This window comes from Eptatretus burgeri, chromosome 11 (assembly GCF_056783735.1).
Source record: "Eptatretus burgeri isolate ZD-2024b chromosome 11, Ebu_testis_v1, whole genome shotgun sequence".
NCBI lineage: Eukaryota > Metazoa > Chordata > Myxini > Myxiniformes > Myxinidae > Eptatretus > Eptatretus burgeri.
In genome coordinates, this window is record NC_140971.1 from 91,303,848 (window position 1) to 91,316,607 (window position 12,760).

The window sequence follows — 12,760 nt, forward strand, 5'->3', positions numbered from 1 at the left end:
CCGCCAGCTACACTACCATCTATACCACCAACTACGCCGCCAGCTACACTATCATCTATACCACCAACTACACCACCAACTATGCCGCCAGCTACACCGCCACACGTGAGAACGTACGCTACTGATTTAGATACGTTCACTCCGACACAGCCAGACACAAAAATAAAAAACAGACATAAATTGAAAAGAAAGTGCCAGGAATATAATTCCCCTGAGGGGGGGGGGGGTAAAAGTAAGATTTATTTATTATGGAGAATTGTATATATATTTTTTCGCGATTCTATAGTGCGGTGCGGGTCTTCAATCTTCTTCACATGACATGCTGGAAAAGGTTCATGCGCTTTGTTGAAGTAACAAAATGTGTTTCATTCACTCGCATTTCATTGTGTAAAAAAACAACCAATACAACAGTTTAATCGTCCATAAACTTCATCCTCTCCCCACTCTCCCTTCATGACGTCATTTCCTGCAAGCCCTTCCGCGAAGGCGGGGCTTAAGGAGGAGGGCGCGTTTCCATCTTGACCAAAGCATATCCTTTCTCCTTTACGGTTGTTATATTCTGTACATTGTTGAGCACTTTTACTTTCCTTAATTCCCTGATTTTGTACCGTTTCCCGTTTCCCGTTTGATTCCCGTTTCGGTTTGTAATGCGATGGTGAGACGATTTAATTGGTTCATCCGAGTGATCGTGAATTGTTTTTTTTCCCCCTCAATCTGGTTGCCATGAACCGGTAAAACAAAGCCCACTGCTTCCCACTCCCCAATGTGACGTCACTCGAATTGACCAATGGAGTTGCTTCAGTGACAAAAAATAGCGGGAAGGTAAAATAATGATGGCGTTTCCCACCAAATATGAACGACCTTGTGGGTCGTGCCGCCTTCTCCGATCGCTTTACCTTGAGCGATCAACATTTGATTCGATTTTGATCCACTGCACCGACTACATACCATCACGCTCTACACTCTACAGAGTGCTGCTGCTATCTTGGCAGGGATTACACTGGGTCGTTTGCCATTGCCTTCTCACCATTGTGTCCTTGCTCTATCCTCGTAAAAGTTGACCGTCGAACAAGGAAGCAGCATGGACTCTGGAAAGTTATGGCATTACTTTTTATACGCCATATATATATATATATATATATATATATATATATATATATATATATATATATATATATATATATATATATATATATATATATATATATATATATATATATATCGGGGCGTACTATGTGATTCCGTCCGTCCGTTCCTGTCCGCACTCGAACTCCCAAAGTTTTTAACTTTCACGTTTCATATTTGGTACATAGGTACAGACTGTGGAGACGGTGTGTCACGACATACGTTCGTCATCTCAAGTGGTTGCCACGGCAACCAGGATGCTGTTTTCCATGTCGTAGCACAATTCTGTATATACCTTCTTGTTCAGGCGTATATTGTGCTCACTTGAGCTCTTGTTAAACCTCGGACGGCACTCGGTCGAGCTTGTAGTCTCACCTCGAGCGTTCATTCTGAACAAAAAATGCCATCATATAACTGAATACCCTCACATTACTGCCCATATACCTGTATCATTCATGCACCCCCATTATATCGCATACATTTCCACTATCTGTAGGTTTATTGATTATTAGGATATTTGACGACCACTTTTGTGCCCGTGAAGGCTAAATTGCATTTATAAATTTATATGGAAAAAATAAATATAAATATATTCATTTTGATACAAACAAACACGACATAATAGTGACCGAAGCTTTTCGTGCTGCACTCTTCAGGGTAAAAATCGCAGCAAGTGAAGGCGTGTGCTTTATACGCAGGTCTCGGTAAGGTAGACGCTGATTGGTTCGACCGTAATGACGTCACGGTTAATCCGAACGCCCATTGGTCGGTTCATCATCTTCACCTCGAGCTCCCATTGGCTGGAGCAGAGTTCGCCGATGATTGACGTTTGCAACCACATCCTGGAGAGAGGGGGATGGGTTTCCCCAAAGGTCCATTCACCATTTGTTACCATACTTCCCTTGTTCTTTCCATGCTGAAAGAGACACAGAGATCGTACAAATTCCTTTTGACCACATAATATTGGATCGGTGGTCAGGATGAAGGTTGAAGGTTGCATGGAATCTTATTTCAGCATGGAAAGATCAAGGGAAGTCCGGTAACAAATGGTGAATGGACCTTAGGGGAGGCCCTCCCTCCTCTCTCCAGGATGCGGTTACAGAGAAAACTCGAAGGGCACTTGGAAGAGCGCATACCTCCACCAAGCTGACTAGTTTACGTTTTACATCCCACTGATCGGCCAGATCTGGATTTGGACCTGAACTAAAATTTGCCTTGTTATTTATTTTTCAGTTTGGCTTATTCTTCTCACCGAACCAACTCGTCCACAAAGTTTTGTCCGAATCCGTCCATAACTTTTTGAAATATCCTGCTATATATCCTTTTTGGTCCTATCTCTCAATGGTGAAGAATCACTTTTTAAAATTCGAGTATTCAGATCCGGATCTTCAATGAAATCTCATCGGTTTGTCCTTGTCACACACCCAAGCTCTCCACCAAATTTCGTCTGAATCCGTCCACAACCTTTTGAGATATCTTGCACACAGGCAGACGGACGGACGGACAGACAGACAGACAGACAGACAGACAGACAGACAGACAGACAGACAGACAGACAGACAGACAGACAGACAGGGGTGAAAACATAACCTCCATTTACCTTGAGTGGTGGAAGTAAAATTGAATGCAAAAATATATACATGTGGACAAACAGCCAACTGGGGTGTTGCAAAAGTCTTGCAACCCCTTTGGTGTGAGAGTAAAAATAGTCTTTGTTATTACAACTACTACTACTACTACTACTACTACTACTACTACTACTTTGAATGCAGCACAAGGCTGCAGGTAGCATCATTGGCTGGGGGTGTGGCTGTGCCACTGACTCGATGCCCCGATTACCAGTACACTGGAGCTAATTTTGCCGACCTCGGAAGGATGACAGGCTCTCAACCCCAGCTGGTGTTAATCTAACGGCCGATAAGGGCTCAAACTCAGGACCCTAAGATTCCAAGCCAGCCACCCTAAGCGCTAAGCCAACACCAGGCTTTTGGTATGACTCAGCTGAGGTTTTGAACCACCGACCTCCCAGACTCAGATTGGATGCTCCAACCGTTACGTCACGGAGTTCAAGATGCCTGTGTCTACATTCACCAAAATGCATGGATTCCATTGGTTCGTACTGAGCTAACCCATGTTTTTTGGAATTGTTTTTCTCGTACATCATATTTGTCATCCTGACAACATAGTCGAATTGCCTCGCTTCTGCAGCACAAGAACTAAAACCGCACTAATTGGAGCGCATACCTCCGCCAGGTATACCGAACTCATCCACAAAGTTTCGTCCAAATCCATCCATAACCTTCTGAAATATCCTGCGACATGTCGTTTTTTTTGGAACCCATCTCTCAATTGTGAAGAATCGCTAAAAAATTCTCGTGTCCGGATCTTCAGCAGAAATCAAATCGATTCGTCCTCGTCACACACCCAACCTGTCCATCAAATCTCGTCCGAATCCGTCCGTAATGTTTTGGGATATCCTGCTCACGGACGAACAACCAGACGGGGGTAAAGACAACCTGTGCCCACCTTCAGTGGTCGAGGTAACAATGACTTCAGTTATTATTGACCAAGTTGAAATGCATTCTTCTTTTTTTTCAAGCTTCTAAGAACTTACAAGGTTTTGTGTTTCTTCACTCTGAAATATTTTGTTCTGTTGACGAAGCAATGAAGGAAGGAAGGAAGGAAGGAACAGCACTGTCCAGAATGGATGTTTAGTAGAAACTTGGAAATCCATGTGATCTTTGAATTGGTCCATGCCCCCTGTTGAGATCTCATTTTCAATGGGTTTTGCAGTTTCTCCCGATTTATGACCTGTGTGGAATGCTGTGGGTGTGACAAGTACATTCTCATTCGGAAATGCCTTGGAACAGACTTTCTTTATTTCAGACTTGGCAAACAACAAGCTGGAAGACAAAGGTTGTCCGCGACAAGAGATGTGTGTATGCTGTTCAACACTCTGTAGCGCTATCTTTGTCTTGGCTGTTTGCTCCAGTTATTGAAACATTACAAGTTTCAATTGTACACCTGGAGATCTCTTTGAGAGCAAGTGCACTTGAAACCCCTTTAATTTATCATTAAATGATGTTCGATTCCAATCTGATCAAGATGGCACTTTCTTTGCCAGGAAGGCAGCAGTTCAGAAGCGAGGTCCGGCTTGGTAGTTTGAATGTGGTTCAATGGAGGGAGAGGAGTCGAAGTGGTGGAGATGATGCAGAGAAGGAGGTTAGAAGTGTTTGTGTGTGTGTGTGTGTGTGTGTGTGTGTGTGTGTGTGTGTGTGTGTGTGTGTGTGTGTGTGTGTGTGTGTGTGTGTGTGTGTGTGTGTGTGTGTGTGTGTGTGTGTGTGTGTGTGTGTGATGTTGATATATGGGCCACAAATGGGAAGGACTGAGGCAGAGAAGCAGGAGTTCAGGGATGCATTGGAGAGGATGATGGGGATGGTTTTGCTGGAGGTGATGCTGTGCATTGTGAGGGATTTCAACGCGTATGTGGAAGTAGCAGAACCGGGTGAAGAGGAATGTATTGGTAAGTTTGGTTGGAGGGCAAGGAATACTAGACTTCGTTTTCCTATGATTGCATAGCAAGGTATACTACTCACTGTGTAGTTAAATTTGCTGTACTGTTGTTTGTTACAAATATTGCTGTATAGAGTGAGAAGGCTGTTTGTCAATAAGAATTTCATTGTTTCTTAACCTCGGTTTTTTAAGCACATGACAATAAAGTGACTTGACTTGACTTGACTTGACTAGAGAGAGAGCAGAGAGCTGGTGGAGCTGCAGGCAAGGACTGTGATGGTCATAGCCGAATCAGGACAGCCACAAAGCCACTTACCGGTGTGGGCAGCAGAGAACAGAGATGGATTTGTTGCTCATGTGGAAGTAACAGTTGGAGAGAATCAAGGACTGCGCAGCGGTGGCGGCAGAGCGTGTCACCACCCAGCACAAGTCTGTGGTGTTTGTTGTATGCATGCAGAAAAGGAGGGAAGTTAAGAGCAGGGGTTGAAGATGATCATGTTGGGGGTGTGTGCAGGGGCAGTGTCACCTGTGAGTAGGAGGAGAGGAAGAATGCTAGGTGTGAGGAACTTTACGAAGAAGCCAAAGGTTTGGAGGAGGAGTGGAAGAAGTATGGAGAGGCATTTAGGGGAATGGCAGAAGCTTTGTGTGGAAGGACATCAGGAAAGGGTGCATTGGCTCAAGATAGAAACCAGGTGTGGTGGACAGAGGAATTTGTGAAGGTCGTTGGTGAAAAGAAGGAGGTTTGGAAGAGGATAAAAAAAAAATTGAAAGGGAAGATTCTGATGCCGTGTTTAACGCCAGCCTACCTTTACGGCCTGGAGATGGTGGCACCGACGGAGAGGCACCGACAGAGGCTGCATGTTTGTGAAAACAACTCGATCAGGAGGATCGTGGGAGTGAATAGGGTGGATTGAAGGAGAACGGATGAACTGAGGAAGGAGATTGGTGTGCAGATGATTGATGAATGTCGGCTGAGATGATGGGGGAAGAAGCAACAGCAAAAATAGCGGAGGGGTTGAAGGAGCGAGGTGGGATGAAAAGAGGTCGACTGCGGTTGAGATGGGAGGATTGTTTGAGGAGGGATATCCATAAAGGTGGAGGTGGTTGGAGAGTGGAGAGAGTTGGCTGAGGACAGAGGGAGGTGGAGGATTGTCGTGGTCAAGGCAGGATAGAAGCTTGGTGTCATCGGACCTCACCCCTTACAAAAGGAAGAGCAGGAGAAGACAAAGAAGAGGAAGATGAAGAAGATGATTATGTTTGAGTTATTTTTTTCCCCCAACAGTGTTCAAATGCACTCCAGAGCATAGTCAGGCTGCTCACATAAATTTTTATCTTTTTTTTTTTCTCAAATGTATTCACCCTTCATTACCTCTGCGACCGAAGGTGAATGGAGGTTATGTTTTCACCCCTGTTTGTCGGTCTGTGAGCAGGATACCTCAAAAAAGTTATGGACGCATTCAGACAAAATTTTGCGGACAGGTTGGGTGTGACAAGGGTGAATTGATCGGAATTCAGTGAAGATCCGCATCCGGGTCTTCACAAAATCTGGATTAATGTTTCAATGTACTCTGAAATTAAAGCATAGAACAAATAAACAATTGCAGATAAAAAAAAAGAAATCATGGAATCGTTTTGTTCAACAAAATTTAATCCATATTTTTGACTCATCAAAGTGGCCACCTTTTGCAGATATAACAGCCGAACATACTCGTGGCATTCTTTCTACAATGGATATTAAATATTGTTCGGAAAGTTCTTCCGCAGCCTGGTGTTGGCGCAGTGGTTAGGGCAGCGACTTGGGATCCCAGTGTCCTGAGTTCAAGCCCCGTTGGCTGCTGAATTAACACCAGGGGGTTGACTCAGCCTGTCATCCTTCCGAGGTCGGCGAAATGAGTGCCAGTGTACTGGTCCCGGTGTATGCCCCGGTTAGAATAGGTGTACCATATCCCTGTGTGTCGTAAGAGGCGACCAGGGTTGGCGTCAGGAAGGGCATCCGGCCATAAAACATTGCCTCAAGAAAAAGCCAAACCCCTGCACAGCAGGGAAAAATGGCTGTAAAAACGGTTCGGAAAGTTCTTCCCAACACTATTGCAGAAGTTCCCACAAATGTGTTGTACTTGTCGGTTGCTTTGCTTTCACCCTTCTGTCCAGTTAATCCCAAACCAGCTCGATGGGGTTTAAGTCTGGAGACTGTGCTGGCCATTCCATGATTTGAAGCCTACCGTCTTGTTCTTTTCTTCTGAGGTAGTGCTGACATTGCCTGGAGGTATGTTTTGGGTCGTTATCTTGCTGGAGGATGAACCCCTGACCAACTCGGCATAGACCAGAGGATATTGCATGGCACTGCAAAATGCTGTGTCACCCTTTTGGTTCAGGGTGCCAGTCACTCTGTGCAAGTCGCTGACTCTGGATCCAGAAAAAGAGCCCCAGATTATCACGCTTCCTCCTCCATGTTTGACAGTTGGTGCCACACACTGAGGAACCATCCTTTCACCGACTCGACGGCGTACAAAAACCCCTGCGTGATGAACCGAAGATTTCAAATTTTGATTCATCGGTCCATAAGACCTTCTTCCAGTTTTCAGTCGTCCACTGGTGGTGCTTCATGGCCCAGGCAAGCCTCGTTTTCTTATTTTGCCATCTTAGCAATGGCTTTCTTACTTCCACTCGAACTGTCAAACCTGCAGCTTGAACTCTTCTCTTCACAGTTAAAACTGAGACTTCCTTACTTCGACCAGTGTTTAGCTGTGTTTGAAGCTGTTATCCTGTGAGCCACTGATCACGCAAGCTGTTGACTCTCAGAAACTTGTCTTCTGATTGTGTTGTGGCTTTGGGTCTGCCAGACCTCTTCCTGTCAGAGTTTCCTCCAGTTTCCAAGTGCCTTTTGATGGTGTTGGAAACTGTACTCACCTTACCTTGGCTTTCTTTGCAATGTCTCTAAAGGAAAGACCTACACTTACTTTTAAGGGTTATAATGGTCTGTCTCTCTTCCTTTGTTAATTGTCTTTTTCTCACCATTGTGATAGAAATATACGACTTCCTGCAGTGTAATATTGTCCAAATAATGCTTCAGAGGGTGTAGCAACACATCTGTTTCAACACTGCTTTTATACAGACAGAGGGTTTATAACTAATCTACAAAAGTTGGGACACCTGTAAGAATTGTTTGCATCAACTGTCAAGGCTTAATTTACTTCCATTGCTGCAGAACAGCTGCAGTTGCTAACCCATTACTTGTTCCCTGAAAAGGGCCTTTTTTAACAACTCTGAAATTTACATTATTTTTCAGTTTTTGGTCACCTGAACTTTTGGTTTTAACCTCTGGCAGTTTACCGTTTATCTTTATACCATTTCAGGTTATTCACTGGACTTAAACTGCTTAAATTCCAGTAAAACCTGAAAAATGGGGGTGTTCTAAAACTTTTGACCGGTAGTGTTGGTCCGGCCTGTCAGTGGGATATAAAACGTAAACTGTTCAGCCTGGCGGAGGCTGAACAGTACCTACCGAGTCCCCGTTCTTGTTTATTGTGTTAAGACAAAGTGTGTCACTATTAACCACAAAAAAATTAAATGATGTGGACATATCTTCAATATCATGACAAGCCTGGTGTTGGCCTAGCGGCTAGGGGGGCTGGGTTGGGTCCTCAGTTCGAGCCCCGTTTTCCGTTTGAATTAACACCGGGTGGGGTTGACTCAGCCTGTCATCCTTCCAAGGTCGATGAAATGAGTACCAGTGTACTGGTATAGGGGTCACCGCATCAGCAGCACAGCCGCGCCCCAACAAAACTATCGCTACCTGCCAGCCAAGCTGCCGAATGCAAGGAGAAGAAGAATAAGAATATTTTGACAAATTTGTGTTTGAAATCTTGATCTGAGTACCTGCTCCCATTATTCTCCCCATTCTTCCTTCTCTAGCACCTCCCCAGCCACCCCCATCATTAGATAGATAAACTCGCGGTTGATACAGTGCAGGCACGATGGGCCAAATTTCCTTCCTCGTGCACTGTAGTATACCTTTTTGTAACTGTGTGTGTGTGTGTGTGTGTGTGTGTGTGTGTGTGTGTGTGTGTGTGTGTGTGTGTGTGTGTGTGTGTGTGTGTGTGTGTGTGTGTGTGTGTGTGTGTGTGTGTGTGTGTGTGTGTGTGTGTTATAAAGAGAGATGAGGTCTGCAATTGAAAGCCGTCAGAATATTTATTGTGTTTCTCATAAAAGCATAAACCGATAACTGCGCAGAGCTTTCGGATGCATTGTTAAGACTCGAGAACGAAATCGTTTGAAACGCCATCGCAGGACTACCCTTCAGACGTTTTGAATTGCAATGTGCTTGCGGAGTTATTTATCTCGATCCCCGGGCGATGTTGCACACTCACCTTGCTGTTTTGCTTGTATCCAAAGCGTCACGTGTCAGCATTGGCAACCGTTTGGTTTGCGTGCCTGATGACTGCGATGACCCACTTTGCAATCCTGAAGATTTTACAGCAAGCAGGGTGTGGCCAGGAAAATGGGTGGTTTATCGAATAATTACTCGTGGTTATCCATGTGGCTGCAATGCTCTGGCCTTAATTGATCTGTTTGGTGGATGATTATTTTCAGAGGTTCCTCGATTTGATTACACATTCTGCGACCAATTGCTTGGTTGTTTTGTCGATTTTTGTTGTGCCGCAAGAAAGTTTTGTTTGCTTGTCGAGTGCTGTGCGCTGCTCATCTGAATTAAACTTATCCCTTACCTTGAGTTTCCTTTTATACCGTCGTCAACTATTCTTGGGTTAACATTTTGGTCTTTTCTTCATGATAGAATTAGTCTGATCAGGTGATGTTGTTTTTTTTTTTTTGCTGTAACCATGTCTGGAACCCACCTGGCTGATATGACTGCGAGGCACAACTAACTCTTTACCTCATCTCTTGTAACGTAATGGCACTCGTACAAACCTTTCTACCACCTTACATCATACTGTTCAATAAGTGATAGGTACGGTGGTGGCCTTTCGGTGAGACCACTGGACGAGATTGGTTGTGGGTTCAATTCCAGCTGGAGGAAGCTGTATTAAGGATTTGCATTGTAATCGTCAGAAAGTTCAGGAGAATACGGGACTTTCGAAATGACGTATGAATGCTAACGAGGCCTTTCGTGCGTTTTCAGTGAATCACCTCTGCTCGTGGTGCGTTGTGCCGATATCCTCGTGCCTGCGACCTGACCCAAGGTATGACCAACACGTACACAAAATTTGGAGATCAGGCCATCCGTGTTTTTTGTTTTTTAATGATTTTCAGACATACATACATACATACATACATACACACATACATACAATTCCTTTATTTAATCTGGGAGGATTTTCAGCATTTAAACAAACTAGTGCACTTGCTCACTAGAGGAGTGGCATAAAGGGTCATGTTCTTTCCTTCCTTGTGAAAACAACTGTATCAGGAGGATTGTGGGAGTGAAGAGGGTGGATGGATAGGAGAACGGATGAACTGATGAAGGAGATTGGTGTGCAGATGATTTGGTGTGTGATGATTGGTGTGCAAAAAGAGCGGATAGGTTGAGGGAGCGAAGTAGGATGAAAGAAAGGCCAATACAACCATTATACCAGTTTACCGGTACTCATTTCACCGACTTCAGAAGGATGACGGGCTGAGTCAACTCCACCTGGTGTTAATTCAGTAGCTGACGGGGCTCAAACTCATGACCCTAAGATCCCAAGCCAGCCACCCAAACCACTTAAGCCTCTGGCTATATAGATTCCTCTCTGGGTATGTAGATTACAGTACATCTCGGCTTGGGTCCGTTAGTCTGTGGGAGACGTGATAAGCGGATAATGCCTCAAGAACGTCGGGTTTGCTCCCTTTCATTTTCGTGTTAAACAACAGTAGTGACTGGTTAAAAAGGTAATCACACATCCTTGTGGTTTATAGTATTTGTTACTTCTGGTAGACTTGCCCACCAAATGCCACGATAAGCTATTTATACACGGTAACACAGTCAGTGTCCAAGGAGGAAAGACCTTGGGGAGGGTGGATATTATTAGTTTTAATATATTGTTTTGTAATGACATTAATATTATGCTCTTATCATTGGTGGTGTTATTACTTTTGTTCTTCGAAGCGGCCTTGGAAGAATACCACCATTAGCTACCTTAACACGTATTTCACCCAAGGCACAAAATCCTCTTGGGGGAGGGGCTCAAATGAAGTTGCTACAACCTCCATTGTGTGACCTTTAGTCCTCTTGTCAAGTTTGTTTGAGATTGAGTAAGTACCAGTCAACTGTATCGCGGTCAAAACTGGAGACAAACGGATCGACTGACACCAAATTGCATATTTTAGTATGACGAGTTTAATGAAGGTGTTGTGTTCGAGATCCGCTGTGTTTTTAATAACTATCTGAGGACCCGGCCGACGGGCGATCTTGTTCCAAGCATGCAACACATTCTTCTGACGCATACCTTTATTTGGGTGGTGTATAGGCAGTTGACAGCTCTGTGGAGGGAAAAATAAAACCCTGGGTTATGTGTATGAAGCAAAAACATACCCACTGCTTATAATTAAAAAAAAAAAAACCTCACGACACGGGAAAACGTGGAGAGACTTGGAATACCCTCCTACACTTGGAGGCGGCACTACACGATACACATTTACATAGATAATTTGCGTCCCCCCCGCCCCCAACTCCCTCTCAAAACCCCCAAGACCACCGGCAAAGATAAAAAATACCGCTTTCCATTAATTGGGGTCATGCTGATCCTATGTAGCAAGTCCGGATGTAATTGGCCCAGAACTGTAGGAGGAGTGGCGTGACAAACAAACAAACACACAAACACCAGTCTGTGTTAAATTATATTCAGGATCGATTTGGTATTTTCAATGAAGATACATACATTCAAAGTTTCTGTTTGTGGGTTTTTTTTTTCCAATGAATGCATGTTTCCACGTTGAAGTTTATATTATTATGTGATATTTGTTTCGTAAAGGATTCCTGAAATGGTTCATGGATGTGGACTGATTCCTTTAATGTGTACGAAGTATTCAATTGCCACATGGAGTGGATTTATTGCACATTGTCTGTGCAATAAATAAATATAAACAGACACCAAGTTGTGTATTTTAGTATGAAAGTGGCAGTTTCAAAATGGCGAACCATAATTGTTCAGTTCTTGAAGACAAATTGGACGCACGAGAATCGAGGAAGCACGAGACATATCCGTGGATAATTGGTGTTGGGTTCGTACCATTTCCTGTTGATACAAGTGAGCCGCCGCCGTGGATAAAATGTATGCCCACACACACTTCTCATTTTGAGCAATAGATGTAAAAATCTAGTACAATCTCTCTTGTTGCCCCAGAACCAAACAAACTATACTTATAACAGCCCTCACAGCTGTCACTGCTCACCCCTTACCCCAACGTGATTAATCGTAAATCTCATCATTTTAAAAGTTAATTTGAAACTCATCTTATGAATTCGCAAGCCCCAAATATGACATTTCCATTGCCATAAGATGCACCCAAACCAGATACGGCGTCTCCATGCGACTCTTTCGTTGTGCACAGGCACGCGCCAGCTTTCTCTCAGGTACTTTTCCAAGTATTTTTGGCTTCTTTTCGAAGCTTTGCGAGTCATTTTAGGTAACAAACCTTGTCGTGCACACACAACATACACGAACATGTCCCGAAGATCGACACATGCAGGGGTTTTCACACATATGCGCCGAGCATTCTGGGGTGGATTACGTCATTTTGAAAATCCCATACATTGCTTTATCACCGTCAGGTTGTCAGTTAAAAAAAAAAAACATCCTGCTGATTAATGACCTTCAAGGTGGAATAATCTACCTGTCCCACCTGGTCTAATCTACATATGATGCGTGTACACACATTGTGGTTTACTCTTCCCTTGTTACAGGGGGTCGTTCTGAATGGCTATGGGTCCAACCCTTCTGATCTTTCTACTTGGTAAAGTCCCTTCTTGTGTTTACGCAACGTTACGAAATCCTTTCTGTGGGGAACTTGCGTCGCATTTGAGTAATTTTACGCTGCCTCGTGTCAGTAACACAAGACATCAAAAGTTGCTCTCATTTTTGTTGTTGTTGTTGATCAAGTGTGGTATCATTGCTCGATCTTA

The 12,760-nt window shown here is 43.9% G+C and overlaps 1 protein-coding gene across 11 annotated transcripts in view; it reads left to right on the forward strand.

Moving 5' to 3' along the window:
- The first annotated feature begins 462 nt into the window (after positions 1-462).
- LOC147017614 (uncharacterized) overlaps positions 463-12,760 on the forward strand; it is a 28,524-nt gene continuing 16,226 nt past the window's right edge. For 3 of the 11 annotated variants that reach the window (XM_085847357.1, XM_085847356.1, XM_085847365.1), the window contains exons 1-2: positions 463-548; positions 9,779-9,839. The gene's annotated coding sequence lies outside the window, so the exon portion shown is untranslated. Of the gene's footprint in view, positions 549-2,117; positions 4,649-4,668; positions 7,253-9,778; positions 9,840-9,938; positions 10,891-10,937; positions 12,592-12,760 lie in introns of those variants that run through there. The other 8 variants (XM_085847360.1, XM_085847358.1, XM_085847359.1 and 5 more) reach the window with 8 other exon arrangements.